Raw genomic sequence first — 12,648 nt, forward strand, 5'->3', positions numbered from 1 at the left:
TGGGTTTAATCATTTACCAGAGGTGGGGGTCTCAAGTCACATGACTTGACTCGGGTCTGACTCGAGTCAAAATTTTCAGGACTCGTGACTTACTTGATTGAAGTAAGAAAATGACTAGAATTGACTTTGACTTAAGAGCAAGTTACTTGAGAAGCAGATGCAGCATTTACTCAAGAGGAAGACACAGCTGCGAGAACGCAAAATGCCGCTGGAAACATCCTGGGCTGACGCTCGCAAAGTCGCAATACGTTTTCGACATGATTGTAATACTCCTTCCCCAAAATTAAGAAATGCTGACTATGACCCCAAGAACACCATCTCTACAGTCAATCACAATATGTTTTGGGGCTTTTTCTCTACTATTGGAACAATATGACTTCACCACACTGAGGAGGTGAGGGACGGGTCCAATTACTGTAAAATCTAGGAAAAGAACCTCCTCCCCTCATATGGCAAGCCATTTTGTCATTTAACCCTTTTTTAACCCCTATTTTTTTCAAAAAATGTTCTGATCCATTGCTCTTATACAATTTATTATTCACCTGTTGGTCTTAGCCAGTGCGTTAAACACACGTTGTATTTCTACTATGTAGTTACATGTATATAGATTTATGTAAACTTTGTCACTTGTTGTACGTACAGAAAATGAGTATTGTCAGAATTGTGTATTTGTACAAGTATGTCTTTGATGGTGCGTTCAAAGTTCCACAGCTAGGTTATACCTTGCTTTGATGTCTACAGTCATGCAAGAAAACAGACATTTTAACTGTAGCATTTTTAAGTTATGACCCCTGAATTTGGCATATCTCACAGTACTGTTGAATGGGCCGTTGCACTTATCGGACATTTTGAGGTGCTATAACTGAACTTTCTTTGAGGGTGCGTTAAAGATGCCACATAGGGGTTATACCCTGTCTCCCTGTCTACCATCATACATGACAGGAGACAGTTCAATTGTAGCATTTTGGAGTTATGGGCCTATGAAATCAGCATCCATCCATCCATTTTCTACCGCTTATCCGAACTACCTCGGGTCACGGGGAGCCTGCGCCTATCTCAGGAGTCATCGGGCATCAAGGCAGGATACACCCTGGATGGAGTGCCAACCCATCGCAGGGCACACACACTCACTCATTCACTCACCCTACGGACAATTTTTTGAAATCAGCATATTTCACAAAAATATTTTCATAACTCATTGTATTCATTTAAGACTTCAAAATACTAGACAAAATGTTCTTGTTCATTCAAGCACGAAAGGGAAGTTAATACTGGTACGCTGTCTGACAGATTCTGACACAGCCTTAAGTGTAGCAGACAGGACTTCTGACCACCAGCCAAACAAATAGTTTAATGGCCTTCATATGAATAAGAGCATGATTATATAATGGAACCCTTGACAATGATTACAGAAAAAAATGGATGGATAAAAGAAGAGAAAGGTGAGATGGTCCCTAAGGTAAGCGTGAATAAGAAATTAGAGAAGCGGATGCTTCGCGTTTTTAAGGTGGAACGGATAGTTTCAGTAAGAAACTACGAATAAGACGCTGGATTCAGCCTCGTGGATTTAGCCTTATTCATGGAGGAGAGCTGGGACGAAACCCAGATAGAACACGTATGTTTGGCCCTACCAAACAGATCGAATAAATATCGGCCAGGCATAGGCGGATAATTCAGTCAGTTAGTGCTCTAACCAGCTCTCGTTACATCGTCTAAATTCACTAAACACAAATTAATGGCTATGGGCTGCCGAAGTGACCATGTTGAAATGTTCTTTCAGTAAAGCTGCATTTTGTCATCTTCTTTCTTACTCTCCGGCCCGATCTTCCTTACATATTACGTTGTCTTATTAATATTCAACATATAATTTGCATACTGAGCATAAGCTTAAACTAGTATCTATTATGTTCAGGATATCTTAGATCTAAAAAGTTACTAGTATGTAATGAATAAGTACTAGTATCTAATGATTAAGTACTAGTATGTAATGAATAAGTACTAGTATCTAATGATTAAGTACTAGTATCTATTGAATAAGTACTAGTATCTAATAAATAAGCACTAGTATCTAATTTTAGGTACTAGTATGTAATGAATAAGTACTAGTATCTAATGATTAAGTACTAGTATCTATTGAATAAGTACTAGTACCTAATAAATAAGCACTAGTATCTAATTTTTAGGTACTAGTATTTAATGATTAAGTACTAGTATCTAATGGAATAGGTACTAGTGACTAAACAATAAGTACTAGTAGCCTAAAAATAGATACAAGTAAACCTCAAGGGTTAAATGACAAAATGGCTTGCCATACTCCTCAACTAGAACACTCAAGATGGGTAGTGGATCGGCCTTTAACATGACAGAGACCTAAAACATATTGCCAAGTCCACCAAGGAGTGGCTCAAAGTGAAGCACAATGACATACAAATCAATGTCTAAACCAGTTCTACATTCTTGTACCTATGCACCTTTCATGCAGTTTAATTACTACTAAACAAATAAGTACTAATTCAAGTAAGTAGCTAAATTAATAATATGATATTTGGCTGAGATACAACTATTTGAAAATCTGAAATCAGAGGGTGCCAAAAAACGACTTATTAACGTAATAATAAATTCAGTACTGTGACAAATGTTAGGTTGAAAATACGTAATGCGTATAGTTTCTAAGTGTGTGTTTAAAATGAGAGCTTTGAATTGTTCAATGCCATGCACCACCAGTTTTGTCATTTTATCAGATGGCAGAAGCAGCCTTCGCATTTGTTTTGCATTCTATTATGGTTGAACTGTTATATATGTCTATTAAGTACTTAATCATACATACTTTCATTTCATTTATGCATTAGGCAGACGCTTTTATTCAAAGCGACTTACATTACTTTATCCTATACATTTATACTTAGGTACATGCAATCCCCTGGGATCGATCCCAAAACCTTGCGTTGTTAATGCAATGCTCTAACCACTTAGCCACAGGAAAGCTACATACAGTAGTTTTAATAATGTTGGCAGACATATTTATATAAAAAATAGTTTTTAATCAGACAGTAGATGCAGAAGTGGCTGATGATTGGCTAATTGTATATTTTGGTGTATTTTTAAGGAAACTGATCCCGCTATAGAGAGAAATAGAAAATGTAGCACTGAGCGTGACAAAAATGAAGAACAAATTGAAAACAATGAAGAACAGAGTAGATTTGAAGATATTCTGGACTTTGAAGTCCCAGAATAAAAATATTGTGTTATATAAATTTCTGCTTTAGCAGATCTGGAGGAAATCTGCTGCTGATTTTATTTACCCTGCCAGAATTTTCTTGACATCACAAAAAGTAAAAAATAAAAACAAATAAAATGGACCTGTTGTACTGTATTTTTGTTGTTTTTGACTTGTGTAACATAAGGTTGAACATAAAAACGCTTTAAAGTATTATATTGTTTAAAAAAGTCAACTTATTTACATTTACGCATTTGGCACTCTTTCTTCCAAAGTGACATACAGTACATGCAAGCTATACATCTTATAGTATATATTTAAGTCAGTTACATAAAAAGGCAGATTTGTCTAATTGAAATCTCAAGAATGACTAGTCCTAAATAAATGCTAGTCAGTAAAACTAAAACACAGTCTTAACTTAGCGGCTATATTCATGCAATGTGTGCAAACGTTGTGTTTGACTATTGTGATAGCGAAAGGTCTTAATAGAGCTTGTAAAAACTATTTTGTTTCTTTTCTGCCACCTACTGACAATATTACGTAATATTTCCATGACTCTCCTATGGACGATATGACCATTGTAAAATAAATTGGTTATATTCAACACTTTATATACAATAAACACAAATACAATAATATGACATTGTCCAGTAAACTAGTAAAACCTTGCAAATACACACAGATTAAACAACAATTAAAATAATGTTTGATAAAATAAAGATGCTAAAGCTGAGCTTTGCAGAAAAAAACAAATGCTGAAAACAAAACAATTGCATGTATACAAATAAAACAAATCAAATGTGGTTTATTTATATCTTACACTTGTATAGTTATCATAGTTCTTATGTGTCTTATGTGCAGGTAATTGTATGTTTTACATGTAAAATAATACAAAGAGAACTGCAAAGCTTAACATTATTCATGATTTATTTCATTGTTTATTTCCTTAATTTACACTTTGGAATAAAACATCTGCTTATATATATATATATATATATATATATATATATATATATATATAGGCTTTTAACTTGAGATTGTTTAACATTCAAAATATATGGCTTGATAAACCATTTAATGTTGCATTTAAGCCACCTGCTGGAAATAGAGTGAAACACAGACCAAATAAATGCAAGCGTTTATTTATTTATAAAGCACAAAAAGCACTAATAAATTGTACACAGCAGTGGTCACCACATTTTAAAGTGGTGTGTATTTGTTTTAGCGAATTATATCGGAAAACGTGGCAGCAATAGTCGATCGCATCAGAACAATATAAACATCAAAAAGCCGTAATAACATGCCCAGTATATAATGATATAAAATGGTTTTGGACTTAAATGTATTTCACAAACACTTTACACAAAGCATTAGAAACTGCATTAACTAAGATTGACAGCTGGTCCTTACCAGTGTGTAACACAATTAACAGAATGTTTAATGAGGCCTTAACCTTTAAATTTAACATTATTCACGAAAAAGTTGTGAATTGTTCTTTTGATCTTTTCGCATCATCCGCTGCTACATCCACTCTGTTTAACTAACAGCATTAGGCTGCTCACCTCTCTGTCTGCAGCACACGCATTTTCAATGGAACACCAGAGGTTGCGCTACAGTTTTTTTTGTCCGTCATTTTGACTGACATGCTCGTAAAAAATCAGTCATAATCTGTTATTTCCCGTCATTATGGTTCAAGGTGGCGTTAGGTGGTAATTTGTATCTTCGTGACGTCATCACGCTGTACTGGCGTCTCGGAACTTGTTGTATTGTGATACAACAGAATGCCCGATAAAGCCGTTACAGTTTTTGATACCATATTCAAGCCCTTTCCGAATAAGTTTTTATTTTGCTCATATCTTGTGTATGTAACAAAAGTTATGGCTGAGGTCGACTGAAGCGCTGTGATTTTCAGAAACGGAATTTGGAGTAAATCGTGTTTAAATTTCAGTGATGAAATTGAAAGCACAACAGTCCAGTATCACAAATAAAAGTCACTTTACAGTGGTGAGAGACTTAGTCTATTAGCAATTTATAAAAAAATCCTAGTGTTGAAGTCTATAAAATGTGAGATGGTGGTCTAGTGGTTTCCTCCGGGTACTCCGGTTTCCTCCCCTGGTCCAAAGACATGCATGGTAGGTTGATTGGCATCTCTGGAAAAAAATGTCCGTAGGGTGTGAGTGTGTGAGTGAATGAGTGAGTGTGTGTGCCCTGCACTCCATCCAGGGTGTATCCTGCCTTGATGCCCGATGACTCCTGAGATAGGCGCAGGCTCCCCGTGACCCGAGGTAGTTCGGATAAGCGGTAGAAAATGGAATGGAATGTGGCTGTTCATTGCATGCTTCTTTGCAGACACGATATAGCGTCAGCCTCTTCACAGAGGTAATTAACGGCAAGGCATTTGGCTGTGTTAGCTATATTGAATAAATAAGTCCATGCTTGTTACATAACAATCATTGAGCAATATTATTGCGCATCCTTATAGTCCATCAATTTTTGTAATATGGAAACCAAAATCCCCTGGGCTACTGATAAAAGACATGCATAGACTAAAAGGCCCGTGTAAGTTGCTTTGGATAAAGGTGTCTGCTAAATCCGTAAATGCAACATCTATTACTGTTCGTTAGTCCTGTTTTTAGCATGAAAGTCCATGATGTGTGAGTTCAGCAGCAAAAATCAAGTGCAGATCCGTTTTATAAAAAGATCTCTCATTCCAGACTCTCTTTTCATACTGACCATGCATTAAGTACTGAAATATAAATCTAAAAACTACCCGGCGATACAGATAAAAAGATCAAGACCAACAACGTAAAAAATGACAGGTGATCTGAGCGGGCCTCGAACCGAAAAACGACCGTAATACAGAGCAGGAGTCGAATGTGCTACTAAGCAGGCCACATGACCACAACAAATTAACAAAAGGAAGGCACTTTAGATTTTACTTTGTCTGACACCGCTTGTACCAGGAATTGTTAATAGTACAATGATAATATTATGCAATATTTCAACCGATTGCTTTTTTACATTTTATGTAGACAATACGTGCCTATGTAATAAGCAAAATACATACAATAGGATTGGTTGGCCTTTATATAATTGTTGACGACGTTGTGAAACCTTAGATTACCAAAGAAAATGAATATTTTCTTCAGAAAGCAAGCAATAATGTGTTTAATGTTAGCAAACACTGCGCACATAATACAATCCTTTGAAATGATCAGTGGCAAATTGGTCTGGTCTGGCTCAGTTCATCAGGGATTGGTTGACAACGGTTCAAATTTACTGGCTTTGGAAATCAGTGGGAGGGGCTCATTATACAACAGACGAAACGCGTAAATGATGCGCGCTCTGTGCAACCAAAACGGCGTTTTTTACGCCGTCATATGGCAAGACTGCGGCGCAAATAAGGCGTTATAAACGACTTTTCGCGCGTTTTTTGCGGCGTTTGGAATTGCGACGCCGTTTTTTGTGGCGCAAACACCGTTTAAAACGCCGTCAAAAACGGCGTTCCGATACAAACGCGTTTAATCTATGGCGTAATTGTGACCCTCTTGGCTTGCCATAGTTGAGGTGTTAAAATTCGCAAGTTTTTGACCCTCTTGGCGTTCCATATGAGCTGGTACTCGACGCATTCACTAGTTCGCTGGGGTGCGCGTGCCAAATATGACGTCATCGCGGTGTTCGCGAAGTTCGCTTTGGGTGAGCGCGAGCTCATTTCGCGTGGCAGCGTGCAAAAACATTTTTTGTGACTCGAGCGAACAGTCAACATAAAAGCTTTGAAGAGATTTTGGCTGTACAGGTACGCCTGTACAGACATCTTTTATGATCAATGTGTCTGTTTTATATTGTATTCTGAATAAAACAATATTTATCAATATTGCTCTTTTGAACTGTTCTCATCTTCTCATTTTATATAACATAAAGACATCCAATGGGTTAATCTATGGCAATGTACATTTAGCAGTCCCTAACCAACAATATGTAGAAATGTGTCAGCATTATGCACAGAAATGAAAGGGTGAACAAAAAGTTTGATGTAAAAATTTTATTAAATAATACAGTGTAATAAGTGCACTGTAAGTCGCTTTGGATAAGTGCGTCTGCCAAATGACTAAATGTAAATGTAAATCAACAAACAATAGTTCGAAATGCATTTCCACGTCAATAACACGCATCTGCTTCACAAGAGCGATGTATTCTACATCTCCACATTTTGTGGCATGCAGCGGGCGAACTTTCCATCTTCTTTCCCCCCCTTTTTTTTTGATAGCAGCAACAACACAAAATCTCCTACGCGGATTGAAAGAGCGAGGATATATCATTTCACTTGCTTCGATTCCTCCGTCCTTGCGTCTTTTCCTTGCTTCCTTCTCTCGGATCCTGAAGAGGTGGAGCTAGGTAAGACACGAGGAAAGGAAGCTAGGAAAGGAAACAAGGACGCAAAAATAAGAAATGAGAAGCACCCCGGCTCTTTTTCGCGAACCGGTTCATTCGGACAGTTCGTTTCAATGAACCGGTTAAAAAAACCGGTTCATCGGTTCATTTGAACGCGATGACGTACTGTTATGACGTAACGACGTTCGGTCGGGATGAAAATACACTTGGCTGAACATTTAATGAAGACACTTTAAGTCATTAATTATCATCACTTAAAACATCATCATGATCTGATAAGTTTATCACATTTAAGTTTGGCAAATAAATGCACACAGATACAGACAATGGCAGAAATATGCAAGCGAACGTTATAAAGTGAATAATCTGTTATTTATTTGTTATTAAATAAATTTACGCTTTGTCAGATTGCCCCGCTCGTCGTCGTCACCCCTGCTTATTGTGTTCATACATTGGTTTTTACTTCAAGAGTGAGAGAAGCCTGCTAGTTTTCACATGCACGCAGGCGCAGCCGCAGTTTATCAACTCAGTAGCGCTGATCAACCGGTTCACATTTATATTATTCACAAATCGGCTCTAGGTTCCGAAAGACACGGCTCTCGGAAAGCCAATGCAATGCAACCGTTTCGATTTTGTGACTCAAGATTCTCTGCGAGAACGATTCAATCCGCTTGTTTCGTTCCCGTGCATGATAACGTTTAGATGTGTATCATCTTGTTTAAAAATGAAATAAAATATGTTCATGAAAATACCATGGATTCAACATGAAACAAATTAATGTGTAGTTTAGTTTTAAAAACTGATGGCCGGAATTGTTTTCAATCTTTAAAGTAATTATAAAGCAAAAATGCACAACATTAATGCATTTTAAGCCACGTTAACATATAAATAAAATACAAATAGTTTTGACAATTATAAAGTGTGTTCCCTGTTAATGTTTTTATGCTGCAGATGTAGTTTCTTATATGTATAGTATAAGTTTATGTAATTCTATTTTGGTGTATTTGAAAAAGCACAATAAACATTTTTGTACACACTTTGTTTTTTTCTTACATTATTACATTTTATTCTTAAAATATGTTTAATATAAACGTTAAAAGGAATATAAAGCAAACTATTATCTAGGCAACGGGCTTATTAATATGCTTAGACTCTGCCAAGGTAAACTTTGTGTAACCTCAAAAGTCAAAGGGCATGAACTACCCCTTCCCCCATACAGCTGTATACTACAACAAAGACAGACAGATAAAAAGAGCAGCTACAAGATGCACTCCAGAAAAATAGGCAATGTCTGGCTTCATTTTGATGAAACTGGACCTCAACAAGCAAAATGTAAGCTTTGTAATGTCATTTTGTCAGGCCATGGAGGATTAACGTCAAAAAAGCATCCAACTGCATTGCTTGAACATGTGAGACAAGAAGTTTCTGCAGAAGCTACACCAGCCACAGGTAGTACAGCTGCTCTCTCTTTTACTTTTACCCAATCAACATCTGGAACTGGCACCAGTGCACAAACAGCAAGCTAGCAGCAAGCTTTGTGCGAACAACTATTGGCCCTATCAGACAAAGCAAAGTGGATGAGGACTTGGTTAAAATGATTGCCCTAGACTGGCAACCTTTTTCAGTTGTTGATGATGTGGGATTTAAAAGACGCTTGAAGGCACTTGATCCATCATACATTTTACCGAACAGAAAGACAATTTCAAACACTCTGCTGCCACAACTCTACAGCAAAATTAAAGAAGAGGTGCTAGTGAAAGTCAGCATCAGCCCTTTGTCTGAGCACTGATTGCTGGACATCGAGAACAACAACAAGTTTTATGGCAGTCACTTGTCATTTTATTGATGAAGACTTTTCACTTTCATCATTTCTTCTAGACTGCTTCTCATTTCACAGACAGACATACTGCTGACAACCTGGCATGTGAGCTAAAAAAGATTTGTAATGAGTGGGGAATCACAAACAAAGTTGCCGCTTGTGTCACTGACAATGCAAGCATTGTAAAAGCAGCTATTCGGAAAACTGAATGGAAGCACCTCCCATGCTTTGCCCACACTTTAAATCTTATTGTAAGGGAAAGTTTGAAACACATCCAGGAGACAGTGGCAAAAGTGAAACATGTGGTTGAATATTTCCACAGAAGCACTGTTGCAACTGAAAGATTAAAGGGAACACAAAAACAAATGGGCCTTGAAGAGCTGAGGCTCAATCAGGATGTAATAACAAGGTGGAACTCCACCTATTACATGCTAAAAAGATTTTGGCAACAGAAAGAAGCAATCATTGCTACCCTTGCACTGGTCAACCCCTGTCTTCCAACCCTGACACTTGATGAGTGGGACATCAAAGATGTGTGTGAGCTTTTAAAGCCCTTTGAAGAAGTAACTGTTGAAATGAGTGCTGAAAGGTATGTACAAATTAAATTAACTGCTTGAACTGCTGAAATATTTTAAGTATAATATTGTGTAAGTGTCATGTTTTAACCAACCTCCTTTATACTGCTTTATATTTTTCATAATAAATAATGACTTATTTGATTTGAATTGGTTCTTGTGTCCTTTTACTTAAACAGATATGTGACTGCATCCAAGGTAATTTTGATGACAAGGGGATTGCAAAAAATTGTCCAGTGATTGCGGGGTGCTGGGTCTAAACATGCCCCAGTTATTGCAGTGATGGACTCACTGGCTGAGGACATGCAACATCGCTTTCACAACATAGAGCATTTTCGTCTGCTTACCAAGGCAACCCTGCTTGATCCAAAAATGTACAAATGTCCAGTACAGATGCGCAATCTCAAGCTGAGGGCACCTCTTCTGGTCCAGCTCATCCTGTATCCGAACATCAATCTTCAATATGGGAGGATTTTGATGAAAGAGTGGCTGATGCAGTCAGCATCACAAACTCAACATCTACTGCAGTGGCAGAAATGAGAGGGTATCTTGCAGAAACACTGATTCCAAGAGCAGAAGATACACTGGCCTGGTGGAATGCAGGGAAAGCGGTATATGAAGGGTTAATTGCTAGTATGAAAAGGAGACTGTGCATAGTAGCTACATCTGTGCCCTCAGAGAGAGTGTTTTCAAAAACAGGCCAGATTATTTCAGGATATCGAAACAGACTGAGTACTTACAAAGTTAGGCAGATTGTTTTTTTGAATGCAAACCTACCCTCACAATGAAGGTCAAGTTGCCTACTATATCATCGTCACTTTTTAAACCTTATTTGCACTTTTTTGATTGGACAATAACATTTGTCTTTTACAGAATACACGTAGTCTATAATACCTGTTAAAGTGTTAACTTGTAAGTGCACTTTTCCTAGCAATTGGTTTTTGTTTAAAATGTATTCTTTGTTTTACAGAAGTTGTGTTTGGTTTAAACTTTCTAATCTTTCTTTGTCTTTGTTAGACACAATAACTTTAGTTGTTTACAGAAAACGGTTATAATCTTAAATAGGCAACCTACCTAATAATGTGAAACATTAAGAGCTGACTGGAATGTGTAAGTGCACTTTTTTAGCAAATGTTCTTTGTCTAAATTTATTCTTTGTTAATAGAAGTGGCATGTTGTTTGAACAGTTTAATAAAATTGTATTAAAATATTGCTTATTTAATACAAACTCTTTTTCTTAGTTTGTGAATGCGTCATCATTACCCTCATTACATTATCTACAGTACATGTAGGCCTATTTAATATACCAGCGCTTTCACATTAAACATAACATTTCTGTTATTATGGTTCAACATCCTTAAACAAGATCATAATAAATAAAAAATATATAACCAACAGAGTCCTGATAAACACAGTTTTTAAAACAAACAAACAAATAGGCCTACATTTATATAAAAAAATGTATTTGAGTTATTTAAAAAGCTAATCTATGTAGCTGAGCCAAACACATCTTATGTTTTACTTTATTACAGACTGTTTCACAAATTTGTCAAATATTTATATTTTTCATAAAAACACAAACACGTGCATCAGCTAGCTCATCAGTTGAACCGGCCTGGTTCACAACTCGAACGTGTCCGAAAGACAGTGAACCAGCTCTTGGTTCAATGAATGTACAGGGCCCAGTTTTTCAAAAGTAATCCAGTGGGATTTCGGATCACGGATTGGATCAAATCTTGGAAATGGGTTTCTAAAAGCAAAAGAGGGATTCCAAGCTAAAATCAGATCATGTAATCCGATCTAACATTTGATATGGATCAAACATGCTCTTTGGGTTTTTCAAAACTTTTGACTCGGTTTGGGATCTATTTGATTAAAAAAAACAGGGAGGTTTTTTTAAGTGAATGATCACAAAACCAATGTTTACTGATGATATATACATCATATAACGTTCCTCAGCTACAAAACAGGCTGGTGACGGCTATGAGTTGCTTCTTGAAAAAAGTGCAGATGGAAATACATCTCCTAAAGGCAGAGATGGAAAGAGCTGCTGTCCTGTAAATTATTTTATTATAATAAAATATTGGATAGTATTATTTTTGTTTTGTTATTTAACATTTTAACAAAATAAGGAATGAAAAATGTTTCTGTTTATTACAGTGTTTCTGTTTCTCACAATTAAAAAAAACAACGGCTATTTGTGGCCACCGGTATTTTGCCTACATGTTGTTCTTTGCTAAACCAGTAGGCTACACTGTTGGTTTCATTTAAGGCTCTGGTAAACAGGATTTGGTAATCCTGAAATATGGTATTTAGATTTTAGTGATCCAATCCAATGTTCCTTTAAAAAACTGGCATGAAAGTAAGATGGATCACATGATCCTGGATAGCAAAACATAGGATTTCCAAATCCGGATCAATTTGATCCAGATTACATTTTTTGAAAAACTGGGCCCTGGTGATCCAAAAACTGTTGCAATCGATGCTTAAATCATTAACGACAACCGCTCTAGAGGGTGCATGCGTGGGTAACTAAGGAAATTTTCTGGATAAATTTTGACCGATTCAGTTCGATTTGGTGAACCGGTTCGACAGGCTCACTATAAAGAACCGGTTCAAAAGAACGATTCTTTCGCGAACCGGCC

The sequence above is a fragment of the Triplophysa dalaica genome, chromosome 8, assembly GCF_015846415.1.
Source record: "Triplophysa dalaica isolate WHDGS20190420 chromosome 8, ASM1584641v1, whole genome shotgun sequence".
Lineage (NCBI taxonomy): Eukaryota > Metazoa > Chordata > Actinopteri > Cypriniformes > Nemacheilidae > Triplophysa > Triplophysa dalaica.